Here is a 13,524-nt window from a genome sequence, read left to right on the forward strand (position 1 = left end):
GGGCTCCAATCCCCTGCACTGCGATTGAGTTCACTCATAAGGAGACCTTTTGTGCAAGAAGACCCATCAACCCATTCATGCTGCCTCTGTGATCAGGGTTTTGGGTACTGAGACAAAACACTTGTGTTACAGTATTAAAAATTTTTGGTTCCTGAATCTCATGAGAAATTAAGGAAGAATACTAGCTGAAGAGAAAGGTAAGTGGCAATACAGAACACAATTGGGAAGAATATTCCTGTAGTGTTTCATGAAGGAACTTTAAAAGCAGAAGAATCATTATTCCTAACCCATCTTTGAATTTAAATTGCACACTTAAGCAAACTTTGAACTGTACCACACAATAAGCATAACAAGTAAACCTATGCTTTTAATAGTTAATCATCTGATGCATGACAAGTATCGTTCTGAATTCTGTGTGAACTGATTCACAAAAATCATTCAGTAAATTAATGTAGTTTTGCAATATTATGAGTAAAATAGGCAAGCAGCCAAATGTCTAATGACAAATTGAGGGGTTTTGAGATGTGTCTGTCTCTGTGCAATATCAAAATTGTTTTCAAAACAGAAGCACTGTGGAAAAAATTGAGCAACACCACGTGAACCATAGCACTATTATGAAACTTCAATAAACAAGTAATGTGACTTATATGCAAATAAATTTATCTGTCCTTCAACTTTGCCATCAAACATTTTTTAGTGGCCCACTCTGACTCATGGTGAAATAAATGGCAACATTTCCTTTGGCTTTCAGAGAAATGGATTTCCTTCTATATCCAGCATTTATTCAGATCTGGTGTACTTTTTAGGCAACATAAATACCACATTTGTAAAACCTAAAAAGGAGCCACTCTGAAGAGAGGGTAGCAATCTGTCAAAGCAGTGGTTATTGTCTGGAGCATTACCTGTCTTGCAGGTGCTATTCCCCTTCATTTATCTTCCAGCCTCGATCTGATGGATTGGGGATTATTGCTCTTTTGGCAATCAGATCCTGAACATGTCTCCTATTTAACTCTGGGCTGTAAAAAAGGGAAAATTAAAAACCATTATGAGACCTCTATATAATTAATCTTCAGATGGCTTGAAGCTTAAGCATGTAATGTCCTCAGTATACTGTCTACTATAACAAGTAACAGGAGGGAAAAAAAGACGACATATCAATACACTTTATCCAAGGGAAGAAATTCCTGTTGTAGCATTAAATATAAATACAATAGTGTGTTGGCATAATGTAGTAAGGTTCCTGTACTATTAAAGGCTTTGTTCTAAAGCGTATCTGTGTACACAATGAGATGATGAACACAGTGCATCACATAGCTAAATTTAATATATGCAGGGATATGATGTTTGCAATGCATGCATTTCAGCAGGTCCCATTAGTGCGCCTTTCCCCTCCAGTGAAAACAGAATGAACCACAGCCCCTTCTGGTTTGCATAAAGCAAACAAAATTAGATTTGCTTTGCTGAATTGAAACCCGCTTGGGATTGTGAGCCTCTCTCGGGGACAAATTACTTCAAACAATCCCTTTGTACCATAACAAAATAAAAAAATTCAGGCCAATCAACATGGCTCAAAACCCTTAACACAAGAATTAATAATACAACCTAGTCTATTTTTATTGCTTCTGAGCTACAGATCCTTGTTTTAATATAATTACACTTATTTGTGGTCCACATGTTAAATAAGCTTGCATATGTTAACTAATGTGACATAAAACAACTTTTATAATTTCACTATTGCAACCGGTTTTGTTCCCCCTAGAGTAACATCCCTAACATAGGACAAGCTAAACTTTAATTGCATTAAATTAAATCTATATTATGATTTTTTTGGCCTATATAGATAGAACAGTAGACATTTCTGAAGTTAAATATGTCAAAATTATTTCATTTAAATTCCACTGTAAGTCATATTTCCTGATGGGTTTCCAAATCTAACCCTTCCTTCAAAGAAACAACTTATTCTCTCTAGCAGGGAAACCTCATTTAAGGTGGCACAGTGTTTTCCCCACTTATTAACAAAACAGTTTTACCCTTAATGGTCTAATCCAGGTCATGAGCACAATGTACTTGCATGCCACATTTCACTCCAAACTAAACCAATTTTTACAACATTTCCAGATTTTTTGAGACTACAACATTCTGAGCATTGCGACTACTTAAGTTGAAAACACACTGTAAATGAAGGCAGAGATTTTATTTGCTTTGTTCATCAGACACACCCAAAACAAACCACAGGGAAGTATGTTTGTCTTTTCTGTTTTCATCAGTATTTTATATATTGCTCCAGACAGTATTATTTCTTAGCATTTTTCAAACTCCAACCTTGGTGTTGCACAATATTATTTTAAATACAGCAAAATAATGGCAAACATAACCAGCTCTGATTTTCCATCTTAACGTAATACAAGATTATGGACAAAAAAGCAGGAGGTCACTTTTATTACTTTCTAATAAGACTTTACCTTATATGAGGCTATAAGCAATATATCAAGATGTCACTTTGTGCCTCCTAATATGACATTGTGGTGATGGAAGGAACCAAGGAGTTAGCACAATTTTCTGAAGTATTCTCCCCAGAAGCATGTTTCTGCAATGCACAGTCTCAAGCACTTGGAAAGGAAAATGCTGACATAGGGCAGAATTATACCCTGACTCATAGTCCATGTAACCCAACTGATGGATGCATAACGTATCAATCAAGACAGTTCTGCTCCTGGAATGTATATTTTCTTCACAGAAAACAAAAACAACCTTTCCCCAATTTAACCTGAAAAATTAAGCCTGGAGATACACAGAAGAAATTAAAGGTTGAGGAGAGTAAGCAGTACCTTTCTGTTATAGCCACAGGAATGTCGGAATTAACATTTGCATTTAAAAATGGTGCCAAGAAATTAAGATACGGAAAAACATATGAAGAGCACCGTAACTATGTCCCATAGTGTCACTGTGCATGCATACATGACTATCAGATAATAACACTTCTAATCTCTGTAAAGCCGACAATGATTTGTTAAGACAGCATTGCATTTTCCATTTTTCCTTTCTCGTGTTGCTGGAAAGTGGACTTAGCTGGACTGTATCCTCTAATTAAGCCTTTTTGCTGTAACTCCAAATTCCTCAGGACTATAATGAATGCATCGAAACTTATTTTCCTCGGACTTTTAATACTTACTTTATTTGTAGAAGATAACAGCTCATGTCCTCCCTCATTTTGCTCCACACAGACAGATGAAGTTTTGCAGTAATATCGAAATATTATTGTATGTTGTAAGGAACATGGTCTCCAGGAGAAGGTCAGATGGTGGTATGCCAGACATTAGGGACGTTAATAAGAAACACCATAACTACAGAGAAATGATACCCACCAAGACAGAATAAGGAATAATAGAGATTGGTTGAGCTCCATGTTTTAGACAGATTTTGGTACTTAAAATGGACAAAGAAAATAAGCTTGCCTTATGCATTCCTTGCTTTGAATAAGTTAGTCCTGGCACGATTGATTTCATTTTCAGACACTGGTAGCCTTAGTGGGCTAAATCACCAATCCACAGGAGATACAGAAACTTCTGCAAAATGAAATTCCAACCAGTGTACCAAAACAAGTGGGTCAAAACCAGAGGCAATGAAAGGGCAGCTCCTGTGACAGCAGCAGGCGTGAGTGGTGCAAGTGTGAAAGAGGAACGACTGATGCAAGGGGAGCCTTTAACACAAGGGAGAAGTGGGCTGGCTTCACTAGCTGCCCAGCTGTAAGGTGATCATCTGACCTGAAGGCTAATATTCAAAATACAAAACTACTCCATATTTTCTGGAACATTTCTTACCTGCCGCTTTCTGTCTGGTGCTGTTTTGTGTCAGTCTAGATCCTGCGGTACAGGCAACCCTATGCTATAGCCCATAAAAGCCTCGGAGTTATGATATGTTTTTTGTTTGTCCCCTCTGAGGACAACTGCACGGATGCTTGAATGAACAATAACTCTACAACGCGTTTAAATACCAGTAAAAGCAATGTCTATGGAAACTTGCAGTGTGGTATAACAAGTTCAGATATGTTGTTATGTGTTAAATGCTGTTCTTATTTGTGCAATACTGTTCTCTTAAACCTCTGTTGCACCTTGCAGCCACTGCATGTCACTATTAAGACAGAGCAATAGAGAAAGATTTCAGAAAGATTTATGAATTTCTAGTGGAGATGGATGCCACTATCAGCCAGGTAAAAGCTGCCCCCATAAGTATATACTCATTTATTGTTTAAACCCCAAACAGTTAAAGTGCTCAGAAGAGTTCACAGTCCACTTTGTGCTACACGATTTAGATTGTGTAGGGTTTTCCATGCATTTGTTATATATTTAAGTGTGTGTTAAACCATTAGATCCCAAGAAAATCGTAGTCATTCATGATTCATTGAGTCATTCATATCTGAAAGTTGTGCCCTAGCGCCAGTGTATTTTCTTGGGTTGAGATATGTTCCTCCTACAAAATATATAAAGTATTATCCATGGGCAATTACCCGCTTCTACCCATATTTCAGAGGAAGCACTTTTAGCAATATAAATTATTCATATTATATAATGCAGCATACAAGTGGTGTACTCTGTCAGAAACTCAGCCTTTTTGTTGTGGTGTGTTGTTTTTTTTTTTAGTTAATCTGAGGGCAAAATTCTGTTCAAATCCACATGATAGCAGCTTGCTTCAGTATTCTGGACTCTTAGGTGTGCAGATTTCCAACTGGTATAAAGGAAAATATGTATGTCAGTACAGTAGATCAATGTAATTAAGAACTATAGAGCAGATCCGAGAGGAAATTTTGGCCTTGTAGGAATATATCATGCTTTCAAAGGCAAGCGAGGTTAATTAAATTTCTATAATTAAATCAATTATTGGTACTAATGTATTTCTTGAACTGTAGGACCTGGAGAGGCTTCTTGTCTCCATGTTTTGGTGCATCCCCTTCTGCTGTGGTCTGGCTCTGTCTGCACCATCTCTACTAGCTTCTTTTTCCACTGCTCTGGGGAGAAACGTGGGACTTGGTCTGGAAGGGAGGTTGGTTCCTGAGATGGAGAGCTAGGGAATCAGGGAATCGGGACCCTGCCTCCATTAGTTCACACCTGCTGCACAAACACAATGACAAAATCAATGCAAGTTGTGGCTCCTCCGTGCCATGTTGGACAAATATAGATTAAAAACAGCCCCACTGTGAAGTGCTTACGCTCACACCCTAGACAGCGCACAATATGATGATATTTGATTACCCTCAGAAGTTGGGTTATATTTTTCCACCTTCGACCCCGATTTACCTTTTCACAGTTATTTTGCTATGAATTGTTTTAACAAGTGTTCACAGAGCAGTGATGGTGATCCTTAACTGTACTTTTCTAAGGAAGTTAGGCATCACCATTGCAAGGGCTGTTCTAACAATCATATTAATTCACTGGCTTTATATGAAAACCTTGATACTGATCTTATAAATAGTTCCTGCTAATGAATTTTGGGTGAAATGCTGCCAGGTTTTAGTGATGCAAATTAAGATGACTGTAAAATTGTTACTTAGCGATTTTGTTAAATGTAAATTTGCAGTGTTGGATAGTGTCATTCTGTTTCTTGCCGTATGTTCAAGCTAACAGGCAGAACCACGCTCATTTGTATAATGTTAATATCTTCTTGCTTAACTTTTATAACATTCTGCACAAATTAACGTAAGATTCTAATAATCAGGCCAGCTATTAAAGAATTCTGTGATGTGTTCCAAAATGAAGTGTGTAACGCCTATTGGGTTCACACAATAATTACAGCCTGACTGCCGTCTGCTCTTCTCATCACAGTGACACCTGCTAACAAATATGTTGCTAACTGTGTTTGCAGCATTACAAATAGGTAGGCGCTTATTGGCTGCTACGGGGCGAGGGTACTTGGCCTGTGTACTTACCAGTGGAAGGTGATTTAGCGAGTCTGCTTTGATGATCTGCTTTTCACAGTGTGAGACTGTATTTTGCACCCTAGCGTTCCCAGGTACGGTGTCACAGCACAGATACTTCTCTTTTCACCTCTCCCTTTTCCTGCTGTTGCATCCTTTTGTGGTTGCAGAGTTTTTTGGTTTATTGGCATTCCATCTGAAAAACATTTGAACAATTTGGGAAGCTGGGGGCCAAAAACTTCCTTTTGTATATGTCTGTGTGCATGAGAGAGTGTGTGTGTGTGTGTGAGGCAGAGAGAGCAAGTGCGAGGGAGAGATTCCTTCTTTACCATTTCAGCTTTGTGTATACAGTGTTTAGCTACATGTGGACTGATATGCAATAAAAATATTAGACATATCTTTTCAGAAATAATTGCACATCCTTTCTGGGAACATTCTAATGACCTAAAATGTGTTTCTGCAAATACCCTTAGATAATGAAAAAGATAATTGTAAAAATTGGTGAAAAAAATTCATATCATTGAAAGTATGAAGTCTAGTTTCATACAGTGCACAGAGGCATACCTAGCCCTTACTGTATACTGTAAACAGAGTCTAAGATTTGGATTAATGTTTGAACGTTAAATTGGAGAAGTGAACTATTCTGGTATGTTTTTATCCTCTCTTTTAGTTATTTGTTTGTGAGTGTCTGGTTTAAATTCCAAATACAAAACCATAACCCAAAAGGTAATAGTGTCTTCATTAAGCACCAGCTTCATGTTCCTTGCTACACTTCAGACAGTCGGTGATTAAATACCCCCAATGAGCTTACTCAGTGAATAGCTTTTATACAGCCTTAGGACATATGTTGACTTCCTTACTATTTCTGTTGGATTACTAGAAACAACAAACTTTCTCAAAATCAGGCTTTTAGGTCTCCCAAAATGTATGACATATGTAAATTAAATTTGCAGAATGAAAATCAAATTCACATTTGTAGATGGGATGGGAATGGGGTGTTTTAGAAAGGGAGGGACTGTCTGATATCAGGATGCAGACAAATTCTTGAAAATTATGGAAAGTTACTTCCAGTCCTTTCAATTTTCTTAACAGCCCTTCTGAAAATGGGAAAGCTCAAATGAATACACAAGCTTAGACAAACTGAATATTTAATAATCTGCCAATGTGTCCAAAATGGGAAGTTATGGAACCATGATAAGTGCTTTTTCTGTGAAACTACATTGTCCTTATAATGTAAGTTTGGTGATTTGGGCGCAGAGTGGTCTGAGGAAACAGATGAGACTTGACTACCAAAAAAATCTGGTCACAAAATCTGCAACCTCCTGGCGTATATGGTTATTTTCCCAACTCATAATGGATTGGAAAAAGAGCTGAGAAAAAAGTGGTTGATTTATGAACAGTTTGAACTCAAAAGTAACTTTCAGTTGAGCTAGTCAAGACCTTCAGGGTTTGTCTTGCCAGTTACTAGAAGCTTGAACTTTTGTAGTGGGAACACTTTAAAGTATAGTTCAAGTTATTTTGATGTAAGATGTAAAAGTTGCCCTCCTCTTGACTCCACTATCACTGAATCTTACATTTCAGCTAAATTCTGAAAGTTAGAGAAAAAAGAAAAAAAAAGGGCTCTACATTCACTTTGGCATACTACGGTCGGTCCATGTCCTACCAGTTCATGTGTTATTGTTTGAAGAAATTATTCTGAAGGGTAAATTAAGTCTGCTGCAGCCCACTGTCTTCAGATGGTGCTCTCCTGGTAAAGGAGACAGATGAGACAGGTTAGAGGGCGATGAAGAAGATTAAACAGAATCATAGTCATCATTTGGCCTATGGATTCTCTATTAATTAGAACTATTCAAATTCCTTCCATGGCTTCCAAACATTAAATTTTCCTGTGCATATTTTATATTTCAAAAAAGTTTCAAGTCACTGTTGTGAAAAACAAATGAACTGCCAAAGACCACCACACTATAAAAGCAATTTGCTTCTTTCTTGCCTTCCAAAAAAGGGTCATGTAAAAAGGCCAGAGGTGTGTGTAAGGTCCTCCACATATCTGGCTCTTGTGAAAGGCCTTTCGCAGGGAGGATGTGAACAAGTCCCAGAGGCTCAGCTTTCTCATTAAATAGATGTAATGGGTCTTCTGACCCTCTGAGCTTTCCACCACTTTCTTCCATCCCACTTTTACTGAAGATATGAGAGCATTTGTTTCTGCCATTTCCTGACATTTTCTTACATTATTTTATACTCTGTCCTACATCTAACCATGAAAAAGTGAAGCTGGAAAACTAAAAGGTAAAAATATCTAAAATATTCCCAAGTCTAGTCCTACTCAGGACCAGTACTTACTTTCTGAGAGTCAATCATCCTAACATCCATAAGGTAAGGTGGGAATGACAGATGGTGGCATGCCTCACTCTAATTTTAGGCTTGCAGATAGATTGCCTGCTCGGCTTCTCTTCTGGCTTGGACTGGACCAGGAACAACCATTCCTCAGTTACCATGTCCAGAAGTTTAGGAGACTTCCAAGGAATTTGATATTACTAGAGGCTTATTCTCAGTACCCAGAGACGCATTAAATCCCCTGCGTGTAGAAAAGTGTTGGTGTTGATCCTGATATATATGCTATATTTTATTGAGGACTGTTTTTCATCTGTTTGAACTATGTAAGTGAACTTTCTAAGATACTAAATGACTTTCTTACGGCACCTCACTTTATGAATATTCTAATTTAACCAGGCTGATTTGTAATTTTTCCATTTTATTACTGAACGATTTAAGATCAAGCACATCAAATGTGAAAACTAAAACCTAACTAAACAGTTTGAGATTTAGAAAATTCATGATGGATTTTTAAATCCAAGTCAACAATTGGTTTCTTAATCTTATCATTTGTTCTTGTTTCATATGTTTTTTCCAAAGGAATTCTTAAAGGATTTAAATTTTATAATATTCAAAGGACAGAAATGTTCAGGATTTAAGTGATTTAAATGCACACTCAACAGGAGACTGAATGACACAGGGATTGTTGTTGGAGTGTGCAGTCTATCACCTCCATGGCACTGGGCCTATCCATCTTTCTAGGTGCTTATATATGTCCATAATAGTAGAATCTGTTAGTTCAAATCAAATACAGAACAGATTGTATTATGTAATGGCTAATCGGAGGTGTATGGCAGTCAGAATTAAGAAAAAAATACATCAACACTTGCCAACAGTTTTCACGCGCTAGAATGTGAGACAGCTTAGCTATTTTGTATCGTAAGCATAGGTAAAGAAAAACAAAACTGATGTCAGACATCATAGTGGGAAACTGTTAGTAAGTATTGGCTTGTTAATGGAAACAACTCTAATGCATGACTTGGTGGTCCAAAACTTGGTGTCCACATCAAACAGCCCCCCTTCCCTCTTCTTCAGGGACACTATTTGGCAAGCTCAGCAAAGACACCGAGGGCTGAATGAATATGGAGACTGAAAAATGTGTTCATCTTTGGAGGTGCCATAAGTAGGTCAGGGTTGAGAGACGTTGACAAGACAGCTTATGGAAAATTGCACTGCCTGCAACAGATCTGTAATTTGGATAAATTGAGGAGTTCAGTCCCATATGATGCCAATCCAGCTTCTTTTACAAGGCTGAAATCAATTTTAGAAGACAAAAATTCATTGCTATAAGTTACAGTAAAACACCTGGTTAATACTATACAAACGATTTACATTTCTAAGCTACCTAAATGCAGAGAGTGCCTTGAGTACTTTTCCTTTATCTTCATTTTGACATACTGTAAACATTATCTTCTTCAGAATATAATATTCTTTCATAATTACAGGTACAGCATTGTGTTTTTGATTAATAGCATGTTTGTCAAGAATGGCTGTCTACACACTACTCAGTTATTTCACCTCAGCTACTGTTGCTAAAATTACTTGGGTTTCACTGATCAGTCTTTATACAATTGATTCGGATAAAATCAAGATAAGGTAAGTATTTCAGGATCAGATTTTGAAGGCTTGATATTATAAGAGCTATTTTAAGTAAGAGGAATTTTTTTCTGAAGGGTCCTATAGATGTAATTTATCATTTAAAAAAAACCATCAGATTTACTCAGGTAAATCAGGTTTGGGGTTTTTTTTGTTTGTTTTTTTTTTTTTTTCATCAAGAGTTTTGAAATCTTATTTTATCCAGAAAATGAAAAGGAATGTCCTCTATTCTGTTGAGCCATTTAGCTGAATGTGTCTCTTGAACCTGTTACCCCAGTGCTTGGCATCCTGATTGCACAATCTTGCAATTAAATCATGACCTTTCCCACACGACACAGTTGTTGTCTTCAATAATCTTTTTTTTTTTTTTTTTTAAGACTCATGGCTCAAATGTCATCTCAAGTCTTATTTCCTATTCCTCGTCTGTAATTTGGCAAATAAGAATATAACCCAGAAAAGGTTATCCATTATCAGTTACATCCTTTAGCTCAGAAGCATCTTGCATTGGCAAGAAACTGACAATTCACCGGATCATTTCCACCTCTGACTTCTAAACTATATTAATATTTAGATCCTGTAAACCAACTGCAATAGAAAGAGTCTCTCTCTAATTAATGGCCTAGATGTGTGTCAGATACATTGCACTGTAAAAAATGCTCCATCCCAGCATATTCTTTCTGAATCTGTGATTTTGTATGCTAAATAGTTTAGGAACACAAATATCTGACTCAGCTTTTTTTTGCTAACCATGCATGAAGACCAAAGCACAGCTGTGTCATAAGGATCTCCCAAAAATCAGTGTCCTATAGTCACAGCAATCTTTCTCCTTCTTTAGTCCTCTGGGGAAATTACACTGTTCTTTTGGGGAGCTTATTTCTTCTCTGGTACTGAATCTGCTATGTTGATTGGGACTTGGTGCAATGGGGGAGAGAGGAGGCTTTTAGAGAACCGTGGCTCCTCCAGCTCTGCCTTGCTGACCAAAATGTAAACAGAGTAAATAGCAACACTAGATACCTGCTCTTGTAAAAAAATACATTTCCCTGATGAAAAGGGAACTCACACACTTGTGTAAGTAAAGTCGCCCTCTTACATCCTTTTCATGCTCATTTAAGTCTCGTACTCAACTCCAAATCATCTGCTGTCCAATCTCACAAACTGACCTTAAGATGTTAAGATGTTTAGTTTAGCTGAGATAAATATATAGAATTCATATGACTATTCAAATCACACCTTCCTTTGATGAGAAGGAAATTTCCTGAAATTAGACTCTCTCAAACAGGTCTAGAACTGTGACATACAATTTTAGATAAAAATACTAGCATACCAGTTAATCTTGTCACACTTTTGGTTTAGAAGACACAGAACCTGGATGCATGCAAAAAGCATGTAAAGGTTAAAAGAGATAAAAAATGTATATATTCACTATTCAAAATGTGCAGAGATTTTGGGAGCAGGCAGACCTGAGACCCAGCTTTGTTCTTTACTGAATACAGTGGAGTTGGTCAAATTCAGTAATTTCTTGCAAAAAGCAAAGTCTTAACATTGTCCCTGACATCCTCTTGAGAGATCCAGCCATTTTGGGCATAATGATACATCTATTCTAAAGCTCAGTCTTTAACACATTAAATACTGCATGATATTGGGTACTAAGCTAGTCATAAATAAATCAAGGTTAAAGGAACACTAAAGGGGCAAAAGCAAGCAGTTAAATGAACAACTCAACACACAACACCATGAACAGCTACTACAAATGAAATGCAGACCTGAACTCTGTGTACACATTAGAATACAGACTTTCCATATTTTTATTCTTCCCATAAGTCCATTTTGTATAAAAAATAAACAAAACAAACAAAATCAGTAAAATAAAACATAGGAGCCGTATTGCCAAAGGTCACCAGAAACTGGTGTGCTGGTAGCATGACTTTATGGCATGAATATTCAGTCATCTTTGTAATGCTTTTGGCCACGTGATCTCACTGCATACTTGTGTGTATACCTCACAAATACATACTCCTATCTTTTAAGCCAGATGTATCTACCAGGGCTGTAAATGCTTTTATGTCATAACGCAGGACATCATAAAAGGCAAAGTAGTCTCAGTTTCCTGGTGGTGTATCTATACAAGTGTTGGTTAAAGGACTCTGCACCAGCGGGGAAGGAAAGGCAACATGGGATCTATCTACCCAAAAGTATCTCCAAGAACTTTAATTATCACAAGATAATCTCTCTTCCTCCAGCATTGGTCCACCTGGATGCCTCTGTAGGCAACTACCAATTACCTCACAAGAAGACAGGCAATAAAATGTTTGTCTAATTAACAACTCCAGGGGACCTCATCTAGTTCTTATCCTGAAGCAATGTCTGGTGAGTGTATGAACTGAACTCCATGTAGCTGCCCTGCATAGTGTAGAAGTAAGGATTCCCCTAAAACAAGCTACAGATGTTGCCTGAGCATCAGTAAAGTGAGCCCTAATTGAGAGGGGAGGGACAGTTTGTTCAATGCATGTGAGACCCCCATACAATTTGAAACCCCTTTGAGAGCCACTGAGAAGAAAAAAAAAATCCCCCTGGATTTATTACCAAAAGCTACAAAAAGCCTGAGAGATTTTCAAAATGGCTTTGTTCTAGAAAGATGAAAGGACATGGCTCTAAGAATATCAAGTGTATGAAGTTTAGTCTCTGTGGGAGAGTCATGAAGCTTGGGAAAAATACTGGTAAATGTATAAACTTATTTGAATAAAAACCTGAAACAACTTTAACAAAAAAAAATTCTGGACCATAGGGAATAAGTTGATGAGGGACCTACCAAAGTCTACATTTTGCACATTCTGCAAGATGAAGTGATAACTACTGCAAGTGTGGCTATTTTGAGAGGTGATGAAATGATAAATTCAGAAAGAGGAAAAACACCACGATATTAAAATCCAGATAGAACAGATAAAAATATGTGAATTTTAAAAAAGAAATCTGAATATGGTGAAGTGCAAAAGATCTTAAGCTGCGGAAATTTGTGCGGACAGCAGAGAAAATACATTCTAGTAGAACTGACACAGATCCTAGCATGTGCCATAGAATTTACTGAGGATCATTTCTCAATTCTTTCAGCTTGTTTACTCCTGCCTTCTATATATGTGATATATGTATGCTTTATCATATAACTTGTCAATATCTTATGGAATTAGAGTGGTACAGGGAACTAGGACAAAAGAAAATTTGGTTCCATTCTTAGCTCTGCAGAGTAGCTTTGGAAAAGTTACTTTAATGTTCTATGCTTTGGTCTCCAAATGTAAAAAAGGAAGTTAATAATAATAATAATAATAATGATCTTTTTATATGAAGTGTTTCAAGATCTCCAAATAAAAGGGACAACATCAAAGCACGGCATTATTATTATTATTATTATTATTATTATTATTATTATTATTATTATTATTATTTATTATTACTTGAACTGATTGAGATATTTCAGAGATAATACCTAGTTATTTGACAGAAAAAAAATTAAAAATGGAGAACAAAAGATCAGAAGATTGAATGTACCTCTGAATAGACAAGAAGAAAAAGCATTTCCTTTATACACAAATCTTGCAGACATCTTTTTGTCCTGGATCAAAGTCTCTTGAACTCCTCATAAATAGCAG

The sequence above is a fragment of the Nipponia nippon genome, unplaced genomic scaffold (assembly GCF_047370975.1).
Source record: "Nipponia nippon isolate SJK-2023a ecotype South Korea unplaced genomic scaffold, ASM4737097v1 scaffold_4, whole genome shotgun sequence".
Classification (NCBI taxonomy): Eukaryota; Metazoa; Chordata; class Aves; order Pelecaniformes; family Threskiornithidae; genus Nipponia; species Nipponia nippon.